This window comes from Mauremys reevesii, linkage group 14 (genome assembly GCF_016161935.1).
Source record: "Mauremys reevesii isolate NIE-2019 linkage group 14, ASM1616193v1, whole genome shotgun sequence".
NCBI classification, from domain to species: domain Eukaryota; kingdom Metazoa; phylum Chordata; order Testudines; family Geoemydidae; genus Mauremys; species Mauremys reevesii.
The window spans coordinates 23,644,755-23,664,083 of NC_052636.1; the positions used below are offsets into that span (position 1 = coordinate 23,644,755).

Below are 19,329 nucleotides of genomic sequence, written 5' to 3' on the forward strand. Positions count from 1 at the left end.
AGCGACAATGGACACTGCTTGGCTCACATCCTAGCAAAGGTACTTCCTAGCAAGTGGGAAGAAACTATGAAAGGGGGGGTAGAGACATGAATTGGCCTCTCTCCCCCACAACTCAACACCTGTAAACACATCTGGAGGACAAACACTGTTAGGTGTGAGAAGTATAAACTGTTCAATATGTTCAGTTAGTTGGTTAATAAGATGTTTATGAAGTAAATCACTGGCTTTAAAATAAGATCCAATCTGGAGCATATGAACTATTGACCCTGGACTCCATCTCTGAGAGGGGACTTGTTTACCATCAGGACACAGGCTCAAACCAGTCCAAACCGGTTTTTCCCGCCAAAACCAGCCCTCAGCGTTCCATCTCCTCAGCACTTTTCCCGCCACAGAAGTGATATAAGGACGTGCTCAGCGCCTGCGCGGGCCGTCCCCAGCGACGGCCCCTCCACGGTCGGGTCTTCCCAGCGCTCCCGAGCCGGAGAGTGACGAGCCCCCTCGGTCCCGCCGTGAGACTGAGGAACAGGAGGCCTGTCACCCCCATTCCTGCCGTCCTGCATCCCTGGTGTCCAGCCTCCCACAGGGCCTCCCTGCCAGCGACGAAACCCACCCGTCGTCTGGACGCCCCAGTGCTCCTCCTCAACGGCTCTAAACCAGCCGGAGAGTGGAAGGTCCTGGGCCTCGCGCCGGCCCGTGGGACCCGCTGCACCTGCACAGGGGGGAAAGGTTTCTGTGCTGGGACATCGTTTAGTGTTTTCCGGTTTCCAAGGGAGGGTTTCTGGGCCTGAGTGTTAAGCTCCCGAAGCCAGTCGCTGTTTGATTGGATTCATTACGTTTGCATTTTCCCCTCTTCCCCCAGTTTTCTGTACCTTTACCCTGACTACACTGACCTTTGTTTGTGCCAAACCACCTTATTGCCTCTTTATTTTATTGACAGCTCACAAGGAGGGAGGCTAAATCCACTGGTGACAGAGACAGGAGGGAGTCGAGTTTGTATCTCCTGAGAAAAGGGGCGTTTTCCTTTCCTATTTCTCCCCTGCCACTTCTAACGTTTTCCTTTGAAGCGCTGCCTTATTCCCCTGGAGGTCACAGAGGGGACGTGGCCACCTTCCCCTCTGAGAGTGAGATATTGGCTCGGCTCTTTCTTTACGCTGCTGCTGTTAGTCCATGAAACATCAGGGATGGATGCAAGGCTGAGCTCACGCACCAACCCCCTGAAACATTTCAGTGGCCCAGAGAAATCCTGCCCCCGGCTATTGGCATGATCTGGTGGCCTCTGTGTGACTGGGCAGTGCTAAAATGTAGCCACTTCTGGGGTGGATCCAGGGTGGCCATTATTTGCTAGTGACAGGCATGGACATTTCTTATCTATTTTGTCCCTCCAGGCCTTCCATTCTCCAGTTCAAGAGACATCCCCCAGGGCTCCCTCTGCCTGTGTGACTGGCCAGCAGGGGGCGGTGGTCACTTTCTATCCACTTCTCAGGCACTGTGAGGTAACAGTGTTGCTGGGTGGGGGTGGGGCTGGGTGAGGAGATCGCAGCTGAAGGGGGATTGTGGTGGGGGGAGGCCTCTGGGTGGCTGGGCTGGGGGTACCCTAGTGAGGTTGGTGGGTTCTGGAGATTTGGGGTTTCAGGGGGTGGGTGTGATGTGCCCAGCCCTGAGGCTGTGGGTCCTGGAGGTGGGTATCGCTGGGGGCCTGTTGGCTGCAGAACAGCCGGGGTGGGCGTCTCTTGGGGAGGCGGGACAGGGGGTTAGAGGGAGCCTGGTGCTGTGCCAGGGGCTCTGTCTGGGCTTCCCCCGCAGACTCCTGGGATCGCTGCCCTGCCCAGTGCATAGAGTGTGTGTGTGAGAATCCCCGGCGCTAGGCCGGGGGGTGCCCCTGTAAAGCATCAGGGGATCCCGCAGGGCGGAGGAGGGGGTGCCAGGGCAAAGGGCAGGGCAGGTCCTGCTGGAGGGCGGGGGATCCTAGGCAGGCAGTGAGGGACTGAGTTCCCAGTGGGGGTCCCGTTTGGGGGGTCTCTGGCGGTTGGGGGCTCTGGGTGGGGGGAACCCTTTGGGATTCCCAACCTGGCAAGGATGGTCTGGTGGGGGTTCTCTGGCCGGTGGGGCTCTGAGGGGTATCTGAGGTCCCTGGCCAGGGACTCTGGGGGCTGGGTCCCAGGGAATATCTGGGGGGGGGGCTGGCTGGGGCTCTGGGGTCTGCTCCTGACCCCTCTTCTTCTCCCTGATTAGCTTATGCCAGAATCCTGGCTCCAAGCACTGCCCGACATTCCCCGGCCAGGCCCAGTCACTGTGATAACTTTCTAGCCACTTATCAGACACAGTGAGGTGAAATCACAGATTTTTGCTCTTCTCCCCTCTTGAAAACTGCAGGAACTTCCAGCTCCATTGTCCTAGATTGTCCAGTCCTTGTCCTGGATCTGGGGGTGAGGGAAGTGGGAAGGGGGTCAGCGCTGCCACACAATGGTCTCTTCCACAGCATTCTGGACTCATTCTTTCTGAACTCTGGTTTCATTGAGACCATTGTTAATCCAGAGTCACTGTATGGGAAGACAAGGAGTGACTCCGGATCGACAGTGGGGCTAATGAGACCAGCAATTCTCCCTGTGAGGAGGGGCTCTCATTAGCTGCTCTCCCCAGAGAGCTAAAGGAGGGAAGCTGCTCAAACGCTCTGTCCCTCTCTGCTCAGGATACTGGGGTTCAGCTTCCTGGGTCAGACGCTGCAGCCTCCATTGTGATCTGGGAGACCAGGCTTAGCAGCTGCTGCTCCCCCAGCGGGGTTCTGTGCTGGGAGGTGACCTTAATTAAAGCTGCTTCTCTGCCTGGCCCAGGGGATGACTTTCTCCAGCTGGTCCTAGCCCCCTAGGGCAGCCCTGGGCCCTGTTAATACTAAATTCTGAGCCAGAGTCTCCAGGTAACTGACAGACCTCAGGGAAAGTGCTGGGGACTGGCAAGAAAGTGACTCTGCACAAACAGCCCCTCCTCATTTCTCCTCCCAGTAGCAATTGCCAGGAGAAAATCCAGCCATGGGAGAGCAAAGCCCCCAGGAATGGGACTTTCCCAGCCAGAGGGGCAGGGAGAGAGGACAGGGGAAGGAGAGACTGAAAGGGGCAGTGGGAGAAATGAGGGGGGAGAGATTTCCAGCTCTCTAGTCCACCCAGACACATGTATTGCTGCATCTCTGGGCAGAACCACTTTCCAGTGGACAAAACAAGGATCAGAGAGAGGAAAAGCCAGTTCCTGACTCCATATTCCCCCTGCTGGGGTGTGGCTGCCATGGGGTCAGTGTCCGAGGGATCCCCCACAGTGACTCCTTTGGTTTCTAGCCTTGTGTTCGGAGACTTTGTTACAGGGTGAGGGGACGGAGAAGGGAGGTTAAAAATGTCTCTGGGATTAGCCTGGCAGGAGGGGCCAGGTCTACATTGTAATAAACAGATTGAGCATTTCCCAGCATGGCAGGATTTAGGGTGTCTGTCTGCAGGGAAAGGGCCTGGGGGAATTCTGATGTGAAATTAACTAAAACTGGTTCTGAAATGCCCACAACTGCCCTTCTCCCCCAGACAGGCTGCAGAATGACGTCCATGTTTTGCTCCAGCTCATCCCAGCCTGGCATGGGACAGGGAAGAGAAATGGCTGCAGTGGAGCCAACTCAGGTAGAGATTATCGGGAGGTTGCTGGTGGGTTCCTGCTGGAGGAGAGGGAGAGCAAATACACCGGAGATGGGAAGGTTTGCACAGTCTGGTTTGGAGGTTGGAGCGGGGCAGGAAATGCACAGGGTGGGGAAAGGAGGAGGCCAGGGTGTGGCAAACCTGCTGGGAGTTATTTAATAAGTGCCCTAGATTCTAGGAACAGACCCAGGAGGTTGGGAGGTGGAAATGCCCTAATTTGTGGAGAAAGAAAACAGCCCACCTACATGGAGCTAGTCAAACTGACCAGACTCCCAGTGCTGGAGCCTGACCTCACTGACCAGCGGCTGCTGTGAGATATGAAGGGGGCACCCATGAGTCAGGCTTATTGGAGCTGCCTCTCCCTTCATATCCAGCTCCTCACAATGAGGAGGTTATTGGGCTTCCTACCAGGGAGCTCTCCCTGGACCCTGCTAGAGGCTCCACCTCCTGTATCAGTCGATGGCCAGTAGGTGTGTGATGGATCTGCTGGGAGAGACAAGGGGCTCTCGCTTCGTCCCCTCACCCTGGTATTTGCTGGATACGCTGAGCGGGGTGGGGGTGGGACTCTGTTGAGTGGGCTTCACCCAGAGCTTCCATTTGATTGGCTCCTCTCTGCCACAAATAGTGGGGCTGTGAGTGGGGAAAGAGGTCCTGAGTGTTGGACTCTTGCTCTTTCAGGGGCCGGTGACCTTCGAGGAGGTGGCTGTGCATTTCACCAGGGAAGAGTGGGCTCTGCTGGACCCCGCTCAGAGAGCCCTGTACTGGGATGTCATGCTGCAGAACTATGAGACAGTGACCTCGCTGGGTAAGGGTTCCTGTCCCCTCGGTTCTTGGAAGGGGAAATGAAGAGTTAAGGTTCACGCCAGCCCCACAATGCCACCTCTACTCTCTCCTGTTTCTGCATCACCCCAATATGCCAGTGACACACACACTACCAGAGACCCTCCCATGCTGCAGAACATGTCTTAGGTTGGACATTAGGACAAACTTTTTCACTAGTAGGGTGGCGAAGAACTGGAATGGGTTACCTAGGGAGGTAGTGGAATCTCCTTCTTTAGAGGTTTTTAAGGTCAGGCTTGACAAAGCCCTGGCTGGGATGATTTAGTTGGGTTTGGTCCTGCTTTGAGCAGGGGGTTGGACTAGATGACCTCCTGAGGTCCCTTCCAACCCTGAGATTCTATGATTCTTAACACTTCGGGAACACAGCAGAGGAGCAGTATCACAAAGTGTCAAATATCTCCTCTTTACTCAAGTAAAACTGGGGGTTAGGTCCAGCATAACGAACAGAAGCTTCCTACCCCCGGCCTTCTCTCAAACCCTGAGCATTCTCTACCCAAACCAGAATGTGCTTGGGGTGTAACAAGCAGGCGGCTGGAGTCAGAGCTGCTGGTCCAGGGTTACTTATCACACACACACTCGGTGCGTCCTTGAATGCTGGCTGGGAGTATCCAGACAGGGGATCTCCAGCAGCAGAACACTGAATCTCACCCAGGATTACAGATGACACAACTCCTCACTGCTCTGGATTGCACCCCAGCATGTGAAAATGGCCTAGGTTGGTAGTGACATTTCTTGAGACATGCAGAGTCTTGCTCCCATATCACCAGGTGTAATAACAATAAGAGGAAAGGCCGAATATGGAAAACTGATTGTTCAGCTTGCTTTTGACCTGCATCATATTTTGCAATATATTCCAAATAAGGAAATTAACGTGCAACGTATGTGTCATTGTTTGGGGTTTTAAGCTTTAAAAGGCTTGAGTGATTTTTAGCTCAGGGGGACAGTATTCCAATAGCTGTTGCCCCCTGCACACTTTTAACCAAGAAAAGAGCCTCAGGCTGAGCTGATTCAAAATCAATCGTGTGGTCGTTTTCCTCAACAGCTTGAAGTGGTCCCTGTGATGGAATGTAAATGTCTTCTTCACACCTTCCCCCTACAGGAGAATGGCTCTTTGACCAGCTGTTTGCCTTGCTGTCTCTGAGGAACTGGTCTGTGGGTGTTCCCCAGAATTGTAACTTTTTCAGGAATCTCATACTCTAAAATCTCATAACTTTACATACAGTGTTACTACACATTTTAACAGGAGGATAATATTCAGTAGATTATGCGTTTTCAAATGATACCTCACAAGCCATACTGTGTACAAAATTGATCATAATTTTCTAGATGAGTGAACACAGGGGTATAGACTGACATAGTGTCTGTGTGTGTGTTCCCAGCAGATATGTGGGTATTTCAGTCCCTCATAAGCACAGTGTTCGGCATCTTCAAGGACCTGGGGAACTGGTCCTGGGAATTCACTGGTTTACCAAGTGTGACACTGTATGGAATTGTGAGACACTTTGGTATTAATAATAAAAATAATAATATAATCTGATAAAATTGCAATGAATTGTGCTAGATATGCCATGCCAAGTGTCAGTGAAAATGTTATGATTTGCCAAGTATGATAATTTTGTTTCTATGTTTGTATCACCTTTGTATTGTGAGTTATAGATATGTAGGGTATATCTGTATTTCCAGATTTGTGCAGTGTTTCTGGGTGACGCCCCCAGATATATTGGCATCAACACTGCTTAGCCTGTTTGATGGCCCATTCAGGGTCATCAGCTGTACAATGAGCCCATGAAAAGGACCAAGGGAATACACCTATTGAGTCAGCAAGACATGCCAGGGTATGCCTGTGTAATGAGAACTTCAAGGCTTTTCCATGCCACATGCTGTGAAGCTTGTGTTTGGGACACAGTAAGTACAAGCCACATGGCAAAAGGAATGTAAAGGGCAGCTGCATCCTCTCCATTTTGTCTTCAATCCCCTTTCCTGCCTCTGGAGCAACTTCTCTACAAACTGAACCCTGGAACAAAGGACTGAATGACCCATCCAAGCTGTGGATGTGATCCAGACAGACTTTCAAGCCAGCAACTCACCAATACTCCTAAGAACCTGATATATCCATTTTGGAATGTATCTGACTGCGTTCCCATTTAACTTCTTTCTGTCTTTCTTTCGTTTAAACCTTTAGTTTAGATGCTAAAGGATTGTCTGGAAGGATGGAATTTTGGGTAATATCCAAACCTATACTGACCTGGTGATGTGGCTGTGACCCTTTGGGGTCAGAGAACACTTTGTTTATGTGAGCAGAGTTTTTAAATAACCTCTCACTGTACTGGACCTAGTTGCTGATTGGGAGTCAGAGAACTGGGATGGAATAAAGGGGGCCGTGTGATTTCTTTTTTCAGCTTCTTGATAACCCATGTGGGGGATCAGAAGCACAGTGTGTGACTGGTCAGTGAGTTTAACTTCAGTGTTAACCAGCAGTTTTGGGAGCATCTGCTCTCCCTTTTTCAGCCTGCCCTAACTTTGGCATTTTCAGTGAGAACTGCCCCTGGCCCACCAGGTCACACTAAGCACTGAAGTTAAATGAATAGAATGTTTTTTTATGACCAAGTCTTATGAAATCAACTGAACTCCTTTGTTTTCTTTCATCTGAGCAGGGTTTCTAGTTTTCCAGCGTGATGTGATCTCCCAGCTGGAACAAGGGGAAGAGCCATGGGTCCCAGACCTCCAGGGCTCAGAGGAAAGAGAGATCCCGAGATCTCCGTGCACAGGTGAGGAAACATTAAACCACCTCAGAATCTGTAAGTGCCTGAAGGAAACATCTGGGATGCCCAACAAAGCCCTTGGGGAGGTCTCTCAGTTCATTATTATCCCTAGCAGGGGTCGTATCCTCAGGGTAAATATAGCTCATGGCTTCCTATAGATCCTAGCAGACACCAGGCAGTAGCTTCCTCCCTTCCCCCTGCGTATTTGGATGGGATGTGAAGGCTGAATTCATCCCCCTCCTCTTTCCTACTTGGGGGAAGAGTTTGGGGGAGTTCAGCGCCTGATTTTTATTTGACCTGTCCTCAGCACTTGTTTTTGTTTGGTCTTCCCCTTTCCATCCCTGTTTGAGGTTTCTGTCTCTGTCATAGCAGGTGATGTAATGGCATGTGAGAAAAAAATGTTGAGCCAGTGGGTAAAAACAGAGCATTATCGCAAAGATCGAAAAGGAATGTGTCCAGGAGTCATAAGCAGGGAAAATCCTGGGAGATTCAGCACAGACCACAAACAGATCAAGGAAACCAGCCAGGGAAGAAAGTGGATAAATTTATTTCCTGTTGGGGAACTCAGAAGGTCCTCATGGAAACCACAACACAGCAGGATATCCTCAGGCGAAAGAGAAAAAATACATGCAGGGAGTGTGGAAAAACCTTCTCTCACAGCTCAGCCCTTTCTGTACATCAGAGAATCCACACAGGGGACAGGCCCTATGAATGCAGTGAGTCTGGGAAAAGCTTCACTAGCAGTTCACACCTTTCTAAACATCAGAGAATACACACAGGGGACAGGCCCTATGAATGCCGTGAGTGTAGGAAAACCTTCTCTCACAGCTCATCCCTTTCTGTACATCAGAGAATCCACACAGGGGAAAGGCCTTATGAATGCCGTGAGTGTGGGAAAACCTTCAATCGCAGTTCGCACCTTATTAGGCATCAAACAATCCACACAGGGGAGAGGCCCTATAAATGCTGTGAGTGTGGGAAAACCTTCAATCGCAGCTCTTTGAACTGTGTGCAGCACCGTTATCCCTCAGCTTGTCCAGATGACTGGCCCATTTTTGCCTTTTACAGTTCGCCCTCTTTTGAGATGGACCTATTTGTCCTTTCTATTGTCCCACAAGTAACTGGAGTGTGCCCTTCCTATGAGGAACCAGGGAGCATCACGTTTATACCATTCCTCCTATTGCAAAGTTATTGTTAGAGTCACCAGTGATACAGATTGTATCCTTGCCAGTTGTTCTCACGTTGCTCTGGGTTGTGCTGAAGAGCAGATATATTGGGAATTTTTCAAATTATATGTAAATGAAGAGGAGCAGGGGCAGGAAAAAAGTATAATTACAGCTTCTGTGACACTGGAAGGAGATGGGGTGAGTCAGAGATTCCTTCCTTCCCCATCACTGCAGAACTGTTACCTTTTGCCTGAGCCATGCAGAGTTTATCTTCATCACATTCTATCCATCCACTTGATAAGTATCATGTGATGAAGCATTCTCCATTGTCTGTGCTTGCAGATGATGTTTTGACTTCTTTAATCCTATATCAGAGTCGCTATGACTGGAGATGAAAGTGTCAAAGACCTGGGAGGGGAATTCAAATGGATCCCAAATATAGTGTTATTGGAGTTTAAATCCCAGGTTCCATCTATTGTAAAGCCACTTTGGCAAGAGGGCTGTTTTTCCCTCATTATGGGGATGCTAGGATACTAAAAATGTTGTAAATAACATAACTGACTATTGAGACAGGGATGAAGGAAGCAGGTTTGAATGGATCAGAGGAGAATGTGATGGGAGAATCTCTTGTCCCGATACTGAATAATCAGATGTAACCTGCTCTTGAATTTCACTTGACACTTTCTTTGTCATGTATTGTCTCTCTGTGATGTGGGTTTCTATCTTTCCTGAAGGCTGTTTGGTCACCCAATTGGATATTAGTTCAGTTTGATAGGATGTAGCTCAGATTTATTGAAGAATTTAAGACAATGACCCTTTGCTAAAGTCCTCATTTATGATTTCAGCTTTGCTTTTTCCCCATCCCTCCATGATGACATGGAGAAAGCTGAAGTGCAGTTCTAGCAACAGGAGAGAACTCTCTAATTTACTGGACAGGCTAACAAAGAAACAGCAGTGATTTAAAATCTCCACTCAGAAATGGTGAACAACAGCAGAACCCCAACTAACTGAAGGAAGTGCATCTGATCACAGTGTATTTCAGTTGTTTAAGGCAATATTCTTTCCGATGATCTGGGAAGAGAATTCCATGGTAAGTGGTTTTGAACTAGGCACAATGCCCGTGTGTTTGGTTCCCAAAGCATTTGTAACCCAGGTCCTACAGAAGATCTCTCCTAGCAAATCCTATGCTATGGGAAATGCAGCCCCTCATGCCACAGATGTTGAGGAAATAGAAGCGGAGTTTTTGTCGAATTTATCCTTTGTAGGTGCTAAAGATGTGTATAAAATGAAACCAGTGTTGAAAATGTAATATCGTCAGAAAAATAGCCATTTTTAATAGAATCTCCAGCTCTGGTAACTAACGAAGATTCTGATCCAGGCCTGTATCCAGTCCCTTCCCTGGACCTGTGCCACCGAATTAAAGAAAAGCTGGGCATGTTTCAGGAAGCCATTCCTCATTCACACTGCTGAGATTTTAAGTGGTTTTGTAAAGGTTTCTACTTCAGAGAAGTGTAAATTTACCCCATCCAAGACCAAGGATTTACCCCATCCTAGAGTCCACACCCAGTTCTTGGTTTCCACCCCAGTAAAGGAAGCAATGGTGACCCAAGGAAAATTGTTTCTACAACTCCACTTCCTAGTTCAGTGTCACTGATTACACTTCCAAAGTATGCCAGGGTTAGATTGAGAACAGTCATCCTTCACTGTTTGGATGCAAAGAGAGAGTGCTTCATAGGACAGTCCTTCCCTGTGGATCTCAAACTGGCTTCCTGGTTGGGTAACAAGGACTTTCATGCTGTAGAAATGATGGTAACCAATGAGGCAACAAATGTGTCAGCCTCCAATTTCAGACTTCCAGATACACGCATGTTAAATCCTGAGACTATGGTTTTGTGTCTGACGCTGTGGCTACACAATTAAGCTGATGTTGGCACAGCTCCACCAATGTAGCTGTGCTGCTGTAGCACTGCAATAACAGATGCTGTAAGCCAATGGGAGAGATTTCTCCCATCAGACTTGATTAGTCCAGCCCCTGCAAGTGGTGGTGGCTATGTTTAGAGGAGAAGCTCTCCCGCTCATGTAGCACTATCTACACAGGGGGTTAGGGCTGTGTAACTACGTTGCTCAGCTGTGTGGATTTTTCACACCCCTAAGCAATATAGTTATCCCGATAAATGTCTTTAGTGTAGACCAGATAGGTTTCTCTTGTGTTTTATGCATTTACATTACTTCTCTACCTCCTCCTACTTTGAAAGATTAAAAAGTGTGTAAAGAGAGGTATTTTTCTCCATGATGCAAACATTCCGACATAGAAGACCCCTTCTACCAACACATATGGCAGAAGATCCTGAGATATATGAACTCACAGAAGTGGTTGGGACTCACGTTGGAAGAAACCACAACTTGAGCCAAGGTTCAGTTGTTGGCAATGGGGATTAAAAGAAAACTAACATATATGACAAGAATTTGTGATCTTTGAATATGTTATTGTTACCAGTTAAAATGAAATTATAGGTGAAGTTATTGGATAAAGAGTAAGAGACTGTGTGATAATGTGAATTATTTTGGAAAACTGAAAGTCATCTTGTTTTTGTGTTTTGTTAGTCATACAGGAAATGATGGCTAATCTTGAAAAGTTAATTTGATTTAATTTACCCTGGTTCCTCAACTGTTGCTACAGCTCTAGTACCCATCAATCCAAAGACTGAGAGAAATGGAGAGTTCCAACCATTGTCCTTTTACTATCTTATTGTTCCTCTCTCTGTTTTTTGTGCTGGCCTTTCTATTCTATTACTTTCTGCCTTTGTTTAGTGGTAACAGTTGGTTTCCATCGCTCACGTTTGTTTAAATCTCTATCTGTTGTGAAATAAATTTTTTGCTTGTTCAATAACTGTACTCAGGTGCTGTGTGAGATACAGTAGCAATGGTCCACAGTAAAACTAGTAACCTGGGATACTTGGGGAAGAGAGGATCTGGGATTTCACCGAGTATCTGGTGATCCGGGCTGGACCCCAGAGGGAGACACATTGAAGGAACTCAAGGGTTAAGGTGGCTGCTGTAGCTCAGAGGAGGGTCCTTGAGTTCCAGCAGGCTGGTGAGTTTGGTCACTAACATCCAGCTGCCAAATGCAAAAGTCCCTCTTCCTTGTGGCAGGTGGCAACAAGGAGACTCACAGCCACAATGTGTCTCTATGTTGATCCATCTGTCAAATTCGCACAGGGAAAGCTCCCGATAGCACAAAACTCTGCCCTATGAAATCATGGAACATGTGCTCTTTGCTCTGTGAAAGCATGTAAAGAATCCAAGCGCTGGAGGACAGGGTTTGGGTCCAGAGTGACCTAGACAAATTGGAGGATTGGGCCCAAAGAAATCTGAGGAGGTTCAACAAGGAGAAGTGCAGAGTCCTGCACTTAGGATGGAAGAATCCTATGCACTGCCACAGACTGGGGACTGAGTGAGTGAGTGGGGTTTGATAGCAGCCTTCAACTACCTGAAAGAGCAGCAGTGTGGGCTTTCTCCTGGCCACTTTTGCTGGGCTGGGCAGGCATCCTGGAGGCCTTTCTAGAAGAGAACTGGGAACGGAGTTAGAAAAACCAATGTGAAAACCAGAACCTCAGGTTTAGACTCATTTATTTATAATATTAAATTTTCAATTCTAGTGTCACAGTCAATACAATTGCTTCAGCCTGATAGTTGCCCAAAGGGAAACTTAACGTCTCTCCAAGGGGAGTGGAGAGAAAACACTTTTCACAGTCCGAGAGAGACAAGGTGGGTGAGGGTAAGAGCTTGCAGAGGACCAACCTCTGTTGGTGAAAGAGACAAGCTGTGGAGCTAACCCAGCACCCTTCTTCAGTTCTGTGTAGCCTGGAAGGTCGTCTCCTCCATAACCAGCAGTTAGAACATAAGAACAGCCACACTGAGTCAGACCAGTTCATCTAGCCCACTATCCCGAAAGTGGCCAATGCCCGGCGCCCCAGAGGACCCCGGGGACCAGCATGGATACAACACCACCACAAACAAGGTTAAAAGTCAATGCACAGGGGAGAAGCATCTTGTGTTTCATTCCTTATGTCCTAGTCCCATCATGTGGCCATTTCCTTTTCTTCCTTTCTGTTAAAAGCTTTGGTGTTTTGCACAGAAACATTATTTCCCCAGGAGAGACCCAGGAGTGGGGGCTGCATTCCTGTGCCAAACAGTCACTGGAAGGGGGCAGGCCAAGGCCTTTAGGATGAGGCGTCCGTCACTGTCAAAAGATCATCTCCCTCCTGCAGGTCACTGGCAGCCTGAATTTGTTCCTTATCCTCCCAGAGTCTGGGGGCTGGAATCAGCACTACCCAGCCCCTCCGTATGTAGCAGGAACAAACACAAACCTGGTCTTTAAAACAAGCTGTCCCCTTCCTTCTCAGGGAAGAGTTTTCTGTGATTGAAGTTAAGCTTCAGTTCCCCTCTCCTAGGGGCGGGGCTGGTGTGGGGCCAGCTCCCAGTGAGATCTGTTTTCACCATTGCTCCCTTTCAGTCATTCTGGGATGGTAACTCTGCTCCCTGCTGTCAGGCAGCTTCCAGCCCATCCACCCTGCTCACTACTTCCATGGTCATGTGTCACTCCCTCTGCCAGCACACACAGCCTGCAGGAAAGCTACTCCTGCCACATGCATTGGTGGTATAGTGGTGTGTGTAGGTGTCTTCCAAGCAATTCATCTGGGTTTGATTCCCAGCCAATGCAATAATGGCTTTTCTCTTCTGTTGTTTCCTCATCTGGAAGTGGTTTAATTTCAGTCACATTGTGTTACAATCACATTATCTATAGAATGAGACAATAAATGTGTTGAAGTCCAGCAGGTCCTACAGGCTGGAGGCACACAAGGGGCTGGAATGTATCATCTGAGAAAGACAGAACCCTTGGAAACCTGCATCTCCCATTCCCTGGCCTTGCGTGTTATGATTCCAGCTGTGTGAGCTGTTTGTAGGATGTTCTGGCATGATGAGGAAATAAAGTTTTGAGTCAGTTTTTGCTCCTGCAGGTTCCTTTGCTGTTACAGTTATAATGACATGAACAAAAGGGAGGCAAAATAAACATAACCCCCAAGTTGCAATACAGGTGGGGAAAGGGAAGATCACGGTTAAGCCAAACATGACAAAATAAAAATTAATACTAAAAAAGGGGAGAGGGGGGAAGAGATCAGGTATGTGGAGATCCCCTTGATATTTCAACGCACATTGTTAGAATCAAAGTTCATACTTGACACTGGAAAACCTGCAACTACCTGTCTCTCTGAACACCTGTGATGAGCAAGATGGAGTTGGGACACCTGTTCTGCTTCAATCATTTATTGTCTCTCTGTTCTCTCCTTCTCCCCCCAATTCCTCATCTCCAATGTCTCTGCCTTTCTTCTCTTACTCCCTCTCCCTGCCCTTTCCCAGGAACTCACAGTCTACAGCATTTAGGACAAGCCAGAGCTCCCATGTTCTGCACATGATCCTGTATCAGAGGACGTGGGACCCCGGTCAGAACCAGTCACCTGATCAATATTACCCTTTATGGGAGACTTCTCTGCCTACTCTGCAATTTACACACACCCCCACTGAAGGGGGTGGGGTACAGCTCTGACTGAGAGGCCCCACAGGAGAAACTTCAGCCCAAAGACAAATTTGTGTGAAATGCTGAGAAGTGAAGAGCCCCCTTCCCCTCCCCCCAAATCCCCAGAACTCTAGTGTCACCCCCATGGCACCAGCACAGGGAACCCAGTGAGATGGGGTTACAGAATACAAGGGGGAGGCAGCAGGGAGAGAGGTGACAGGGAATCTCTCTTTTTCTTTCTCTCATCTCTTTCTGTTCTTCTCTTTCCTTCCAGGAACTGCAGTCACAGCAGGGAGGGGTTTGTCTCCGTGTCTGTCACGGAGGTGGTGGAAGTGACGGATTCTGTGACTTCCTGCAACCTCCGTGACTTCTGCAGTGGCCACAGTGGCTGACTCCAGGGCCACTCAATCAACTGGCTCCAGGGACCGCCCAAGCAGCGGCCAATGCGGCTGGCCCGGGGACCACTTGACCAGTGGTCCCAAGGGCAGCAGGAGCAGCCACAGCCTGGTGGCCTCTGGCAGCACTTCTGGGGTGGCCAGAGCAGCAGCTGGCCCCCTGGGGCTCCCCCCTGCCCTAGCAGCAGCTGGAGTGGCAGCGACTCTCAGGGCTTCTCCCCTGGTAGCTGGTGCTCATTATCCATCAAATAAATCAAAACACTTCCCCCTGCAAGTGGATTTAGCCCGGGACCCTCAGAGTCAGCAGCTGTTACGCCCCCACTGAGCTCTCTGGTCAGGTGTCCTAGTGCCGGGAGCCTCCGATGTAGATCCTAAAATAGCGTTTTTGCACCAGGGGGGCTGAAATTTTGGACCAGACATTGTAGCTCCACTGTTATTTTACTGAATTGCTTCAAAACAGCAAGTGTAGAAAGTCTCCTAAGTGCCAGGCTCTCTGCCATGGAAACAGCTGCCCCTGCTCTCCAGGAGTCTCTGCGTTCCACCCAGCAACGTACAAACCTGCTCCGCACTGAAGGGGGGTCAGACAGTGATGGTAACGCAAATCTTCCGACTAGTAACCCAGGTCCCTTTCTTTAACCCAGGACATGCCAGTCACCTGTTAGCCATGGCGTTATCTTCATCTTCAAATACCTCTCAGGACATTTAACAAAGGGAGTGAACCCCCCCCCCCCAAATGGCTCCCTGTTGAGGTGTTGTACCATACCTGCCCCTGGAGACTGTCTGGTTTTATACTCTTAGAGCTTTTTCTCTTCAAACCCCTTATCCCAATCTCTGGGCCAACCTCCGCATTTCAGAGTTTAGAATTTACTCTCATCACCCTCCTATGGCACTTTCCATGTGAATTGGGCAAAGCAAGTAGGGGAAGCTCCGTGGCTAATGAAAACCAAAGCTCTGGATGAGGCCTGAACTCACACCCAGAGCTGTATTTCCCCCTGCATGAGCCACTATAGGTGCTTCTTAGATAAACTTGGGCTGTCGGTGGTTATGTGTGTCTGTGCTTCACCACTTTGGCTGCTCTGTGAAAAACTGATGGTTCAAACAGAAGCTGGTGAGTTTTTGTTTTGTTTTAAGCAATTAGAGTCTAGTACATTTTAACAGGCAGAAAATGTCCTATTCTGGTCTAGCCCCATTTGACTCCTTCTGTCCATCTTCTTCCTTCCCCCTCAGTGTCTTTCCTTCCCCATTGGGGACATGCAGAGATGAACCCCAGTCAGTCTGTGTCACAGAGAGTCTGTATCTCCTAAGGAATGTGGGTGAAGGATTCCAGCTGAATTAACGCCGCTCACCTGGGTTAGAAACATTTGTTTCTTTCGAGCACATAGTGGGAAATGGGACATTAATTCAGACCCAGGAGGCAAGGCAGAGGCTTCATGATCTTGATCTCCAGGAAGGGAGAGAGGATCCCCAGGAAGGAACAGAGCTTCCTTTAGACTCAAGCTGGGTCTCCTGGAAGTTGGAAAAGACCCTTGGTCACTGAGGATCTCATGGGATCGTGCTGCTCCAGAGGCTCGAGAGTCCTGGGTGCGGGGAGGGTGTCACTGCACAGTCTGAAATGGAAGGGAGGACCCTGGAAGGGACGGGGAGGAACAGAAAATGGAGAGGAATGAGACAGAGCAAACCCCTCTTCTCTCTCCCATCCCCAACCCAGCAAGAACTGTTATCAGTGGGGAAACTCCCCACCATGAATGGCAGAGACCACAGAGACATTCGCCTCATGCTGAGAAGTAAGGTGACCAGACACCAAGTGTGAAAAATCAGAAAGTTTCACCAGATGCATTGGTGGTATAGTGGTGAGCATAGCTGCCTTCCAAACAGTTGACCTGGGTTTGATTCCCAGCCAATGCAATGATGTGATTATTCCTCCACTAAGAATTGGTTTAATTTAAGTCACATTGTATCAGTTTATCAATGGAATGAGAGAATCAGTGTCCCAAATCCCAACCGGTCATTAAACACCCAGTGGAGGAAGAAAATGGTGGGACTATTTAATGAGCTGTTGGAGTCATCCTGGTATTACAATGCTTGGTTTATTTTTTAAAAAAAATTTCCTTTACTTCCCTCTCCCTTTTAGACTCAGAGCCTTTAAGGTCAGAAGGGACCAGTGTGATCCTCTAGTCCGACCTGCTGCACCTTGCAGGCCAAAAGACCCCACCCACCCACTCCTGGAATAGACCCGGGAGGAGAGGCAGCTCCGTGCTCTGCCCCTACCCCAGGCAGCACATGGAGACCCTCTGCTCCCCTCCCCCCACAAGGGGTGTGCAGAGATGTGCCAGCAGCACTAAGGTGGCTCCTTGCCCACTCTGCCTCCGTCCCTCCGTGCCGCTCCCAGAAGTGGCTGGCATGTCCCAGCATCCCCTGGGGTGGGGGGAGTGTCGCCACGTGCTGCCCCTGCCCCGAGCACCAACTCTGCAGCTCCCATTGGCCAGGAACTGTAGCCAATGGGAGCTCTGGGGGCAGCGCCTGCAGACAGCAGCACATGGAGATCCCCTGGCCCCACTCTTCTAGGAGCTGCTGCCAGAGGGTTGTGTGTACCGGTCATTTTGGGAGCTGCACCACCCCTCCTGCACCCCACCCCCAGCGCAGAGCCCACACCCAAATTTCCTCCCAGTGCTTTGCTTGTCTTTCTTTCACCAGAACCATCCTTCTTCTCCTGGGCTGTAAGTAGCCATCCCTGGGAAGCCAAGAGGCAGGCACAGGATTCTGCAAGGTAAGTGTCCCCCAGCACCGCGATGCATGGGCGGCAGGTTATATATTTGTGTGGGGCCCGGGCCCCAGCAATATTCAGGGCTGGGCGCCCTGCTCCAGCAATAGTTGGAGCTGGGTCTCTTCCTGCCCCCCGGTCCTGCCTGGATCAGCCCCGGCCACCGCAGGTCTCCCCCCGCCGCCGCGACCCTGCCTGGAGCAGGTCCCAGCCCCCGCCTGCCACCCCCCCTCCGCGTGTTCCCCCCCCCTCCGCCGCGTTGTGTTGCGTCCCTGCCTGGCAGAACGCAGCGCGCCTCTCCCCTGCCTGCTGCCCCGAGGGCTCCCAGCAGATTTGCTGTCTGCTGCCGCAGGGTCCTAGTGCCTGCCTCCCGCCAGTACTGGCAAGGCAGGCTGCCCTTACCCTGAGCCTCTCCAACCCCAAACCCTCAGCCCCAGCCAGAGCCCTCATTCCCCGCACCCTAATCCTCAGCCCCAGCCCTGAGCACCCCCACATCATGGACCCCTCATCCACCGCCCGCACCCCACACTCCAAACCTCTGCCCTAGCCCTGAACCCCCACGCCTCATGAACCCCACATCCCCAGCCCTCACCCCACAGCCCAACCCACTTCCCTAACCCTGAGCCCCCACCTGCATCATGTACCCCTCATCCTCAGCCCCACAGTCCTCACCCTGCACTCCCTCCTATCCCCAAACTCCCTCCCCCTTCCCACACACCCCTTCCCAACCCCAAACTCCATCCCAAAGCCTGCACCCTTCACCCCCTCCTGCACACCCACCCCCAGCCCCCGCCCCGAGCCAGCACCCAGCACCCGTCCTGCACCCTAATCCCCAGCCCAGGATCTGCACCCCAGACCTCCCCCGCCGAGCCCCCTCCCAGAGCCTTAGGCAGGTGGGGGCGGAGTTGGGGGGGGTGGAGTTGGGGGCGGGTTCTGGGCCCCACCAAAAGTTTTACAAACTTGCCACCCATGCCGCGATGGCTGGTGTGATGAAGGTAAGTCTTCCTGAGGCACAATGAACTGCAATGCAGTGAACCACTGGCCACGCGGTCCAGGCGAAGGGCAGTCACTAGAGGTACAAGCTTGTGAGTGACTCCTGAGCACAGGGCCCCTTCCCCTTTTAAGGACCTGCTCCTCATGGCCTGCGACTGGAGATGACTTGGCTGCATCTGGTGGGTCACACTCCACCTTGGGCAGTGTCCATGCTCTGGGTGTGTGATCGCTGCCTAATGAGAGTCCCAGACACCTTGTCTATCTAGGAGCTCTTCTGATCTTCCAGCTGTGCAAGCAGCCCCTTCATTCCACAAGCATTGCAGGAGGGAGCGGGAGGGGGAGGGGGGAAGCCACTTCACAGGCATTCAGAGAGGGAGAGGAGACAAAAATGGGAATGGGGGAAGTATAACAGACCTATTGAGCATAGAAATCACTGCTGCTCCTACAACAGCAGGGATAGACCACTAGGAGCTGGGAAAAATTAAGCCCTCATGTTTCTGCCTGGTTTTGAACCAGGGACCTTTTGCGTGTTAGGCAAATGTGATAACCACTACACTACAGAAACTCTGTCACAGGGCTGTGCCCCTCCCTTCATAAGAACAGAAGAATGGCCAGACTGGGTCAGACCAAAGGTCCATCCAAACCCATATCCTGTCTGCCAACAGTGGCCAATGCCAGGTGCCCCAGAGGGAGTGAACCTAACAGGTAATGATCAAGTGATCTCTCTCCTGCCATCCATCTCCTCCCTCTGACAAACAGAGGCTAGGGACACCATTCCTTACCCAGGCTGCCTAATAGCCATTTATGGACTTCACCTCCATTAATTTATCTGCAAAAATAATGAGGAGTACTTATGGCACCTTAGAGACTAACAAACTTATTTGAGCATAAGCTTTCGTGGGCTAAAATCCACTTCATCAGATGCATACAGTGGAAAATTCAGCAGGAAGATATATATATACACAGAGAACATGAAAAAATGGGTGTTGCCATCCACACTATAATGAGAGTGAGCAGTTAAGGTGAGCTATTATCAGCAGGAGAAAAAAACTTGTAGTGATAATCAGGATGGCCCATTTCCAACAGTTGACAAGAAGGTGTGAGTAACAGTAGGGGGACAAATAAACATGGGGAAATAGTTTTACTTTGTGTAATGACCCACCCAC

General features: G+C 50.2%; 2 non-coding genes and 1 pseudogene across 2 annotated transcripts; 2 read left to right on the forward strand and 1 right to left on the reverse strand.

The window, feature by feature from the left end:
• Positions 1 to 7,922: 7,922 nt before the first annotated feature.
• LOC120381673 overlaps positions 7,923 to 19,329 on the forward strand; it is a 42,101-nt pseudogene continuing 30,694 nt past the window's right edge.
• Positions 16,243 to 16,314, forward strand: TRNAG-UCC. Its single transcript has one exon. It is a non-coding gene; the product is annotated as a tRNA-Gly (tRNA).
• Positions 18,656 to 18,728, reverse strand: TRNAV-AAC. The gene has a single exon. It is a non-coding gene; the product is annotated as a tRNA-Val (tRNA).